Source organism: Wyeomyia smithii, chromosome 1 (assembly GCF_029784165.1).
Source record: "Wyeomyia smithii strain HCP4-BCI-WySm-NY-G18 chromosome 1, ASM2978416v1, whole genome shotgun sequence".
Classification (NCBI taxonomy): domain Eukaryota; kingdom Metazoa; phylum Arthropoda; class Insecta; order Diptera; family Culicidae; genus Wyeomyia; species Wyeomyia smithii.
Genome location: NC_073694.1, coordinates 8,904,927 through 8,915,520, shown reverse-complemented (window position 1 = coordinate 8,915,520; position 10,594 = coordinate 8,904,927). Strand labels below are relative to the sequence as shown.

At 42.3% G+C, this 10,594-nt stretch overlaps 1 protein-coding gene across 5 annotated transcripts in view; it reads right to left on the bottom strand.

Annotated features, from left to right (window-relative positions):
* Window positions 1–10,594, bottom strand: part of LOC129718891 (octopamine receptor Oamb) — a 274,903-nt gene that overhangs the window by 19,137 nt on the left and 245,172 nt on the right. The gene's annotated exons all lie outside the window — the stretch shown is intronic.

Below are 10,594 nucleotides of genomic sequence, written 5' to 3'. Positions count from 1 at the left end.
TTTTTCGGTTTTTAAAATCACGAATTATAACCGCTCCAAATCGCTTCATTGAGAGTTCACCCATGTACCAACTTAGGGCGATTTTTATTCTTCCTTTAAAAATCAAAAGACAACGATATACAATTTAAAAAAAATCACATTTTGCTCAAAAAATTACACTCTTTCAGCTGATATTCAAAAATCAGAAATGCGCAAACAGCGAAACAACCTGATTACATTTTAATTAATTATACTTTCACTACACGTTCAAATTGGTTAAATTCAGTCAGTTTCCAAAGAATTTCCTTCATCATTACAGCAATCGTTTTGGAAATTAGCTATGCGTGCACCAAAATGCGATAAATTGTGATTGTGTACTGCAGGCGAATCTCCATGAGTCGATGTTCTATGAGTCGATATTTTCCTTCTCAGTCCCTTCGATTTCCCATACAAACTCACTCTCAGCTGTCGATATCTCTATAACTCGATGTCTCCTTTGTTCAATGGTCCCGCATGGTAACTACCCAAGTAACAATTTAAGTTGTATTGCATTCTTTTAGCGGTTTTCATGACCAATTTCGTAAAACTGCTTTTAAAACTAACAGCACCATCAAAACCACCTGATAACCGCTATAAATTTGCTTCACAGCTAAGTGGCCCACACTTGGAAAGGTTATCAAAGCAATTATAAGAATAACAATTAATCCGCTTTAAAACCAACTGAAAGTTTGTTCGCATTCTTTTAGCTGTTAGCATTACCGCTTTAAGAATGGCATCAAGTTCAAGCAGACTTATTGCGCTCTGCTACTAGCCGCAATAAGCTCAATCCAACTTTTCATTGCTTGACAGCAACCACAATAAATTAGTTTGTTATGCTGTTCCACACAAACCATAATAGCCAGTATATTTTCATTTCCATATGGGAATCTCTTGTAGAAAAAATCCCATGCATTTGTGTTGGTGATAATCGTGAAATGCAATTTGAAATAACGCCATTAATTAATAAAAGATGTTATGTAAATTGGGACTTTAGAGCATTTTTTTGTATTCTCTCATATGGAAATAGATCAAAATTAACGTTGGGTGTTACATTTCAGTATTAGTTAAATACAAAAAGGGGTTTTAATTTCAAGGTCATAAAAAGTTCCAATGGTATCAATATGGCGCGGCTGGTGAATTATTGGTACACTGTAAAAAAATGTCACGATCACTTCAAGTGTTTTTGCCCTTAACTCAATTCATTACATCCCAGTTAAAGTGATTTAGTGTTGATTTCTCGATGATTAACACTTTCCAATGAAATAATCTTGCGTTGAAAACTGTTTAATGAAAATCACCATCGTATTAAAATAAATATCTCTTGTATTATCACCTCTGTTCAAATCAATTGAATTACAGCTGCAATTCCAACTGACAAACGTTAAAACCATAAAGCGAAACAAAAATTGTGACGATGGCGAAGGGCGCATGCATTACATTTACCCATAGATCAAAAATTTATTTGAGCCCAAGTTTTATTGAATTCTTCAAATTAAAATAACAATAAAGCTACGTCCAACGTTCAACGAACCAAAGGAAGATTGGAGCTGGAGATTTCAAAAAACAGAAGCAAACAAAAAACACCCAACGCAGGTAACCAGCATGAAACCACGGCCGCGAAATCTGTACGACACTATTTCCAACAAAAGAAAGTACTGCATCATGATGGACGTCGAAACGTATTCGAAGTTGGACTATTGAGCGTTGCCGGGATCGCAATAATGCACAATTTGTAAAAATGATTGTGTTGACAAGGCGTATTTTTCAGATTTCACTAAAAAAATTGTTACAAAAAGTCTTTCATCGTTGCTGGATCAAAAGATGCAGTTATTTACACCAATCAATGTTTGAAAAAACATTTGTTGCCACTGATTCCTCAACGTGACATTCCTATTATTTTCTGGCCTGACCTTGCTTCGTGTCATTACGCTAAGTTGGCCATGGACTGGTACAAATCGGAAAACGTGATAAATGTTCCCGAGAACATGAGTCTCTCAAACTGTCCTGAAAGTTGTCCCATTGAACGATTTTGGGCTCTGGTCAAGAGGTATCTTTGCCAACGTGTTCAGCCAGCGGATATCGTGGAAAAATTCATCGGTCTGTGTAGAATGTTATGAAGGACGTGTAGAGGAAAAGTTCGAGAACAAATTTAGCCTTATTTGTTATTTTTGCTATTTGTAATTTTTTGGCATTTATGCCTTATTCCATATTTTTGACATGTTTTGACTTTTTCTGAATTATTTTAAAATTCGACATGACCTCTTTTTTTGACGTAGAATTACGTCTTGAAGCAAATATATAAGGGCACAAATTACAGAACCGAAAACTATCAGAGCGTCACGAAATAGGTCCACTTTCAAATGTTGAAAACTTAATAAGTTTCTCATTTTCTTTATTCTTATAACAATCGATTGGAAAATCATCAATGCACCCGCCTAAATGCAGAAAATTATAATTTGATTATTCGAAATATTGAAATTGGTCAAGCTTTGTTAAAACGCTGATGCTTATTGGTTTATAGTTATGCCAACATCCCTCCCCTCTTCCCACTCGATTGCAAAATCATGGCCGGCGCCGTTATTGGTCTTTAAAGTATTAAGTCACTAAAATAGATGCAACAGATTTTGTAGACGACGATGAGGATATTGAGAAAATACGTTTGTTTTTGGCTTAATTTTTTTTTTTTCAAGCAGTTTTCCACATTTAGCTCTAAAAGGAGAATTCAATATTCGGTTGAAAAGTATTCGTAAAATGGTAGAAACAAAAACACTGACCTTTTTCCAAAAGAAATATGTAAAATTACAAATTTACCAATAGCGTATCTCTAAAAACTATTTGTAGATCTTTATTTCACTCCCATTTATGCCTGTGGAACGTAGTCCTATGTCAAAAAATGATTTCCGATAATTTGATTTTCCAGAAGATTTTATACAATCATTATTTCATACAAAAACAGCTCGATGAATACTGGCAACAAGGCCAGCTCTTTGTGCGCGTTTTTACCTCCACGTAATTTTTTAATTTGAAATGCGTTTTGCAGACAAAATAGTGGAGAAATTGACAGAAATCACTAGTATAATTAAGTTTATTTGACACGTAGGTAGCGCTGCAGTTTGAGTTTCGTTCAACAAAGTGGAAAGATAGATTTTTCACAAATCTGTCCCTGATTAAATTGCTGCCACGGGGTAGAAGTTTTCAACTTAACACAGAACAAGTCACTACTGTCGCCGGATCTGCTTGGGAACGAATTGTTGATAAATAAACCCCACAATTTTTCCTATCACTAATTGCGGATTTTTTTTTCTTGTTCCTTCCGCTGTATTTAGTTTTAGTTTCGCTTCAGGACGCTTTATAGATGGCCAAATGTTTCGTCGACTTACTTTTCAGTTGAGCTCCGTTTTGAACAGTTGAACAGTTGGAACTAACTGATTCAGCTCATTGTGGTGTTTATCGGTGCAACTGATTTATCTTCAAGCTTCTCAGTTAAATAGGCTCTAATACTTCTGCCATTCAATTCGTCTTCGCAAACGGAACTTTTACAAATAGCATTGTTGGCTAAAATGGTAATAGATATTGCTATTGTATTGTCACTAGGTGACTCAAAAGGGCACGTTTGCATGGACGATCACCATTCGCATCAAAGAACATCAACGGGATTTATATCAAAAGAATGCTATAGTGATTATTAATCGGGGGTTAAATATAATTAATTAAATTAGAAACTGTCACTAAAGTGTATAAAATTGCACTTTGAGGAAAGATCTGGCACCACTGACACATAAAACCTGGCTGCCGAATTCACGTAGTCTGACCGCTTTGTCAACGCTTATGAGATAAATTCAAGTGTTGTACGAAACTAAGAGTTTCTTATGGAAAAATTTATTACTGAGAAAATAAAAGAGAAATAATCCTCCAACCAGACCAAACAAGTTCTTTATCACCGAACTCTATAAAGAGAGCCGTGGCTGCATTCCACTATCATTCACTGGGAGACAACCGCAATGTGGACTAATCGTATAATCTCGCTAGTTCTCGTAACAGCGCTAGCAGATGCTAAATAGATACTAGATGAGTAAAACTTGTGATGTAATTTTTCCATTGAAATAGTTTTGTACCCTAAAATTTTTAGAATTGAAAGAGATTTCCTCATGTCAAGATGTCAGTTCTAAAGCCGCTGGAGTTTACTTACTGACTCTAGAGTTACAGTTAACCGAACCGTTTCCCGCCTACTGTGAATATGATGTTGAAGGTAGAGGTTGGACCGTATTCCAACGACGATTCGATAATAGTCAGTCCTTCAACCGGTCGTGGAACGACTTCAAGTATGGCTGCGGAGATCTTCAGGGCGAATTTTGGCTCGGTTTGGAGTATGTTCATCAAATGACACAAAGCGGAGACCACGAGCTACTGGTGCTTACGGAATTAAAGGACGGAGGCAAGAAGTCGGCTCTTTTCGGTGAATTTGCAGTAGGCAATGAATCGAGTCTGTACCAGCCAGCAATTAGGAATTGTACTAAGGAAACTGGACCGCTTCTTTTGACGTAGGACTACGTCTTTGTTTTCTATACTAGATTACACTTTGTGAAAATGAAAATGAAACTGGCAGATGTTGCGTCAGATTTCAAACGGTTATAGCAAGCGAACGACTTTATGCATCTTAGTCATTTATATGTCGGTGGATAGATATAATGTGTAACAATTTTTTGATATTATGTTCAACATTGTTGCTTTACCGCTTAATGGTGGAAAAAGGTGAAAAGTTCCAAGGTCAAGCTTTCCCATACATTTCCCTTGTTCTTGGCTTGCTTCCCAAGCACAGATAACAATAACATGGACGAAATAAATTCCACTGCCCACATATTTTGACTCAACAAAGTGTTTTGGTTTGTTTGTCTTTGTCTAAGCTGCGTAGCCACGCCTTAATGGTAAAAATCTACGCTGAACTTGATACAAAAGACTGCGTGTGGAAAATTCAGCTTTAGTTTAGTTTGTTCCGCAATAGCGAGTGCGGTGCAGCTGTTAAAGGTTCGCGACATTGAGAAACGAGAGCTGCAAACGAGTCAACTTCCAGGCGCCGCGGAGCATGTTACCTTTTACCGGAGCATGCACACGACAGCAACAATAACCATTGTACGCTGCAGGATATTTTGCTGGCACAGCTGCTGGAGGGCACAGCGGAGAGCAAATTTTATACGCGGCCAACAAAACAATCGATGCTACCGGTGGTGGTGTGATCATCAGCATTCTGTAGCTACATTTCGAGCTGAAGATTATGAAATCGGTTCTTTTCAGAACTATAAGATGATTCAGTAGTACGGTTCAATTTTTGAAACGCTCGGTTAGTTAAAAATCGTATTTCGTTTTGTGCGACAGTTCGTCGCTTTCATCGCTGTGTGAGATGACAAAGAAGAAAAGAAAAGCAGGCTCCAGCCCTGCGAAGCAAAACCCTGCTGCTGAAGGAGGCAGTAAAAAGAAAAAAACAAGGCGGAAGCAGTTGCACTTCGAAAAGTGTGGCTGATTGCGACACGGTGACAAACGTCAGCGACGTTGGAGATTTTGGCGGGCCGACTGATGTTCCGGATTCTGCCAGCCCCAATACGGTGAAAGTGAAGCTTTCCCCGCTGGTAGTGAAAAACGTCCCACTCAACAAGCTGATTAGCGACTTTGCATCGCTAGGCGTTACAGCCGAGTATAAACTGTGCGGTATTGGCACGAAGGTCATGCTCCACACGAAGGTGGACTTTGCGAAGGTCATGACGTTCATGAAAAAATCCAAAACTGAGTTCTTCACCCACGACATTCCCGGGGAAAAGCCATTCAAGGTGGTCATCAGAGGCTTGCCAGGTTTCGACCCCAAGCTGATAGGTGCCGAAATCAAGGATCGGTACAAATTGGCCCCAATTGCTGTCTATCCGATCAAACGCAGGAATGAAAATGAAAGGAAATACCCAGACTGCCTCTTCCTGGTTCATTTTCCGAAAGGGACAGTAACACTGAGCGCTTTGCGAGCCATCCGCTCTTTATTCTCCATCATAATTCGTTGGGAGCCCTATCGTGGTGGCCGTCGAGACGTTACGCAGTGTCAGAGGTGCCTCAACTTCGGTCACGGTACCCGGAACTGCAACATCAAACCGCGTTGCAACATTTGCGCCAAGCAAACATCGGATTGCCCTGTGGACGGTGCCGGTGCGGTACAGTTTAAGTGTGCTAACTGTGGCGGTGATCACGAGAGCTCTGATCGACAGTGCCCGAAAAGGGAAAGCTTCAAGCATATCCAAGCAGGCGTCGTCAAACAACCAGCCGGGCAGGAAGAAAGACAAACCATCGGTCTTCAGGGCGGAAGATTTTCCTCCTCTGCGTTCCTCCCAGCAAGCAGGACAACCAAGTACGCGTGCGCAACTTGACCTTCCACACTCATCATCCGGCGGGTTAGCCGGTCAACGGCCGCCTCCCCTCCTGGCTACTGGCGTCCACCCACAACAACACCACCGAGCGCCGAGTCTGAGAAGTACTCTGCGGATGAGCTGCTAGAAATTTTTAGCAGCATGACCAACGCCCTTCGTGCGTGTCGCAACAAGCCCGAGCAAATCCATGTGCTCGGTAAATTTCTCATCCAGTATGGATCCTAAACCCATCTCCATCGTCACTTGGAACGCTTGCTCTGTTAGAGCAAAAAACATCGAGCTTGCTGACTTTCTCCGCAAGTACAACATCGATGTGGGTCTACTCACAGAGACTTACCTGAAATCCGGCGACAGTTTTTGGCTGCCGGATCACAACATCATCCGTCTCGATCGTACCAACTCCAGGGGGGGGTGGTATCGCGATCATCGTCTGAAAGGGGATGAAATTTAACATCTTGCCGCACATCCGCACCGCCATCATCGAAGCCCTTAGTGTGGAGGTCATATCAGCTACCGGGTTCATCCGGTTCATCGTCGTCTACTGTCCTCGCCAGTGTAGTATCAGCAACGGTACAGCAATGCAGTTCAAGAACGACCTGGCAACCATCACCAGGACCAACTCCCGCTTCGTCGTTGGGGGAGACCTAAATGCTCGGCACGAGGGTTGGCGAAATTATCGGCAGAATCAGAACGGTCGTCAACTCTTCGAACACTCGCAGCATGGCTTTTACACGGTGCAGTTTCCGGATAAGCCGACTTACATCTCCCCAGCGGGGAACCCTTCAACCCTGGACTTCTTCCTGGCCAACATCGAGCTCTCCAAACCAGTGGCCCACAACGATCTTAGCTCAGACCACCAACCTGTCGTTGCTGAGGTGGGGATCGGTGTTGCTCCTGCCAGCTGTCTGCGGAAAGACTACCACCATGTCGACTGGGAGCGCTTTGTTCGAATGGTGGACAACAACATCGACGAGGCGCCGCAGCTTGACAGCGTGGAACACATCGACCAGGCGTTGGAGGGTCTCCAACGAGCCATAAACGTGGCCGACGACGCGTGTGTGCGACGTGTTCCTGTGAGGGGTAAGTTCCTTGCTATTGATTCCCATACCCGGCTGCTTATTAGATTGCGGAATGTGCGTAGACAACAGTTCCAGAGGACCAGGGATCTGGGCATTAAACTCGAGGTGACCGATCTGAATAGGCAAATTGCTTACAGGATGGTCTCACTTCGGAATGAAAATTTCGGACGCGTAGTCCAAAGTTTGTCCAAGTCTGGAAAGTAGCCAAAGTGCTGAAATCGCACCCCAAACCGGTTCCTCCCCTCAGGATCGGAGAGAGGCTTCTAGTTGCGCCGGTCGAGAGAGCAAATGCGGTAGGCGATCACATTGCCTCATCGCATTTGCTTGGCTCGACCATGGCTAGTCCTCAATAACTCCCCTTGTACCGTTCCTCATGAACATAAAATCACAACAGAACAGGTTTGCTTAGCGCTGATGAGTACTAAGAACATGAAGGCTCCTGGGTTTGATGGGGTCTTCAATATGGTCTTAAAAAAGCTCAGCAACAGGGTTCACCTGTTGTTGAGCTCTATCTTCAACAGATGCTTGGAATTGCACTACTATCCAAGCATTTGGAAGATAGCCAAGATCATACCGATCCGCAAACCCGGGAAAGATCCGACGTTAGCATCAAGCTACCGTCCGATCAGCCTACTCTCATCGCTGGGTAAACTGTTTGAAAAGCTGATCCTCAACCGCATGATGAAGGTGGCTGAGGAAAACAACATCTTTCTCCCGGAACAGTTTGGGTTTAGGAAGGGTCACTCCACCACGCACCAGCTGGTGCGGGTGATGAACAACATCAGAAGGGACAGGGCTGTATCCAAGTCCACAGCCATGGCATTGTTGGACGTCGAAAAGGCGTTTGACAATGTCTGGCATGACGGTCTGGTATACAAGCTCTGTGCCTTCAACTTTCCACCATATTTGACAAAAATCATCTGTAGCTACCTTCGGCAGAGGTCGTTCAGGGTATCGCTGAATGGTTGTTTATCAAATACTTTTTCCATCCCAGCAGGGGTCCCGCAGGGCAGTCTGCTGGGCCCTTTGCTATACAACATTTACACCTCCGACATTCCTTCCCTGGGAGATGGCTGCGTGCTCTTTCTGTTCGTAGATGACACTGCAATTGCCGTCAAGGGAAGAATGCCTCGTGAGATCACCAACAAACTTCAGCGATGCCTAGACGCCTTTGTCGAATATGCTAACACCTGGAAAATTAAGATCAACGCTTCCAAAACCCAAACAATAATGTTCCTTCATCGACAATCCCCTAAACTGAAGCCCCCTCCATCATGCGTTGTGGTCATGAACGGTACCGGGGTTGAGTGGTCTTCCGAAGTTACCTATCTTGGGCTGCTATTCGACGAGAAGCTTCTTTTCCGATCGCATGTGGAGAGGACACTGGTTAAGTGCTCAGCTTTGGTTCGGTCACTATACCCGCTTATTTGTCGCAGATCTCGCCTCTCAAGAACAAACAAACTGGCATTCTACAAACAAATAATTGCCCCCGCAGTCTTTTACGCGGCTCCGGTGTGGGAGTCATGTGCACAAACTCACAGGAACAAAATCCAGGTGGCACAAAACAGAATCTTGCGGATGATTCTCGATTGTCCCTATGACACCAGGATCACAGATCTCCACCAAGAAACAATTACTCCAAAAGTAGATGCCAGAATAACAGAAACCAAAACCAAATTTGTACATAAATGTCAGCATTCAGAATACGCTTTAATAAGCGGTTTGTACATAGTAGGTTAAGTTAGTTCTAAGCTGTAAATAGTAATTTTAAGCTGTAAATAGTAGTTTTAAGTAGTTTCCTTTCTTTTCTTTCAAACAAGCGCAACCAAAGTGGACAATCCAAAATTCAAAAACTCTACAATTAGAAAGCTTAGTAAAACAAAAATCAAAACTCGCACATCAAAGATGAAAACAGTAATGTAAATCACTTAAACTTGTAAAAACATGTATTATACCCTACAAAAGCATAAAAATACAGATAAACTTAAACAACAATTCAGCTTCAGTTTAGTTTGTTCCACAATAGCGAGTGCGGTGCAGCTGTTAAAGCTTCGCGACATTGAGAAACGAGAGCTGCATACGAGTCAACTTCCAGGCACTGCGGAACATGTTACACCTTTATTTTGCATACGGCAGCAACAGTTACCATCGTTCGCTGCAGGATATTTTGCTGGCACAGCTACTGGAGGGCACAGCGGAGTAGGGGTGGGCGAAACGGCTCTTTTGCAAGAGCGGCTCTGAACCGCTCACTCACGGTTCTGAACCGACTCATATGAACGGCTCATGGTTCACAATGATTCACGAGCGTTGGCAGTTCGTGTTGTCTCGGTAAACTTCGGGTTCGCGTGAACCTAACAGTTTCGGTGTGTTCAAAAAACCGTGGTTCTTTTTCGTGAGCCGTTCGTTCTTCAGCTCTTTTTTAAGAACCGGTTCATATGAACGGCTCGTGAGCCGTTCGCGCATCCCCACAACGGAGAGAAAATTTTATGCGCGGTCAACAAAATATTCATGGTGTGATTATCAGCGTTCTGTAGCACAAATTTCTAACTGAATATTATGGAATCGGTTCTTTTCAGAACTATAGATGCTTGAAGATAAGAGTTATGAGAATTTTCGCAACTACTACTAGTGTAAAATTTTCATGTATTCATGCATCGTTAGTTTTAAAATAACGACTATCAAAAATAAACGGTAGTGTTACCTATGAACAGTTTAGCGCAGCATATAATAATATTTAGTTTAGCATATATTATATATTTAGTCCTACGTCACCATTTCGTACAACCCCTAGGGCTGTATACCTTGTAGTATTTGGCAGACCGTATAGTGTTTTCGAGGAACATAATGAATGGACTTTCGCCACATTTGACAAAGGTGGATATGGTCAAGGGTGTGCTCCAATGGTTGGGGCTGGATGGTGGTACACGAACTGTTTCTATCGGTGAGTGATAATTAGCTTGGAAGTTAATAAGCAATTGAGGTGTGCATTTTTACTGACTTTTAGAAATTGGAACCGACCGTACGAGTCCAACAAATGGGCATTGAATGAGAAGAGGACTCGAATGCTTATCAGAAAGTTGGAATAAGCTTGGG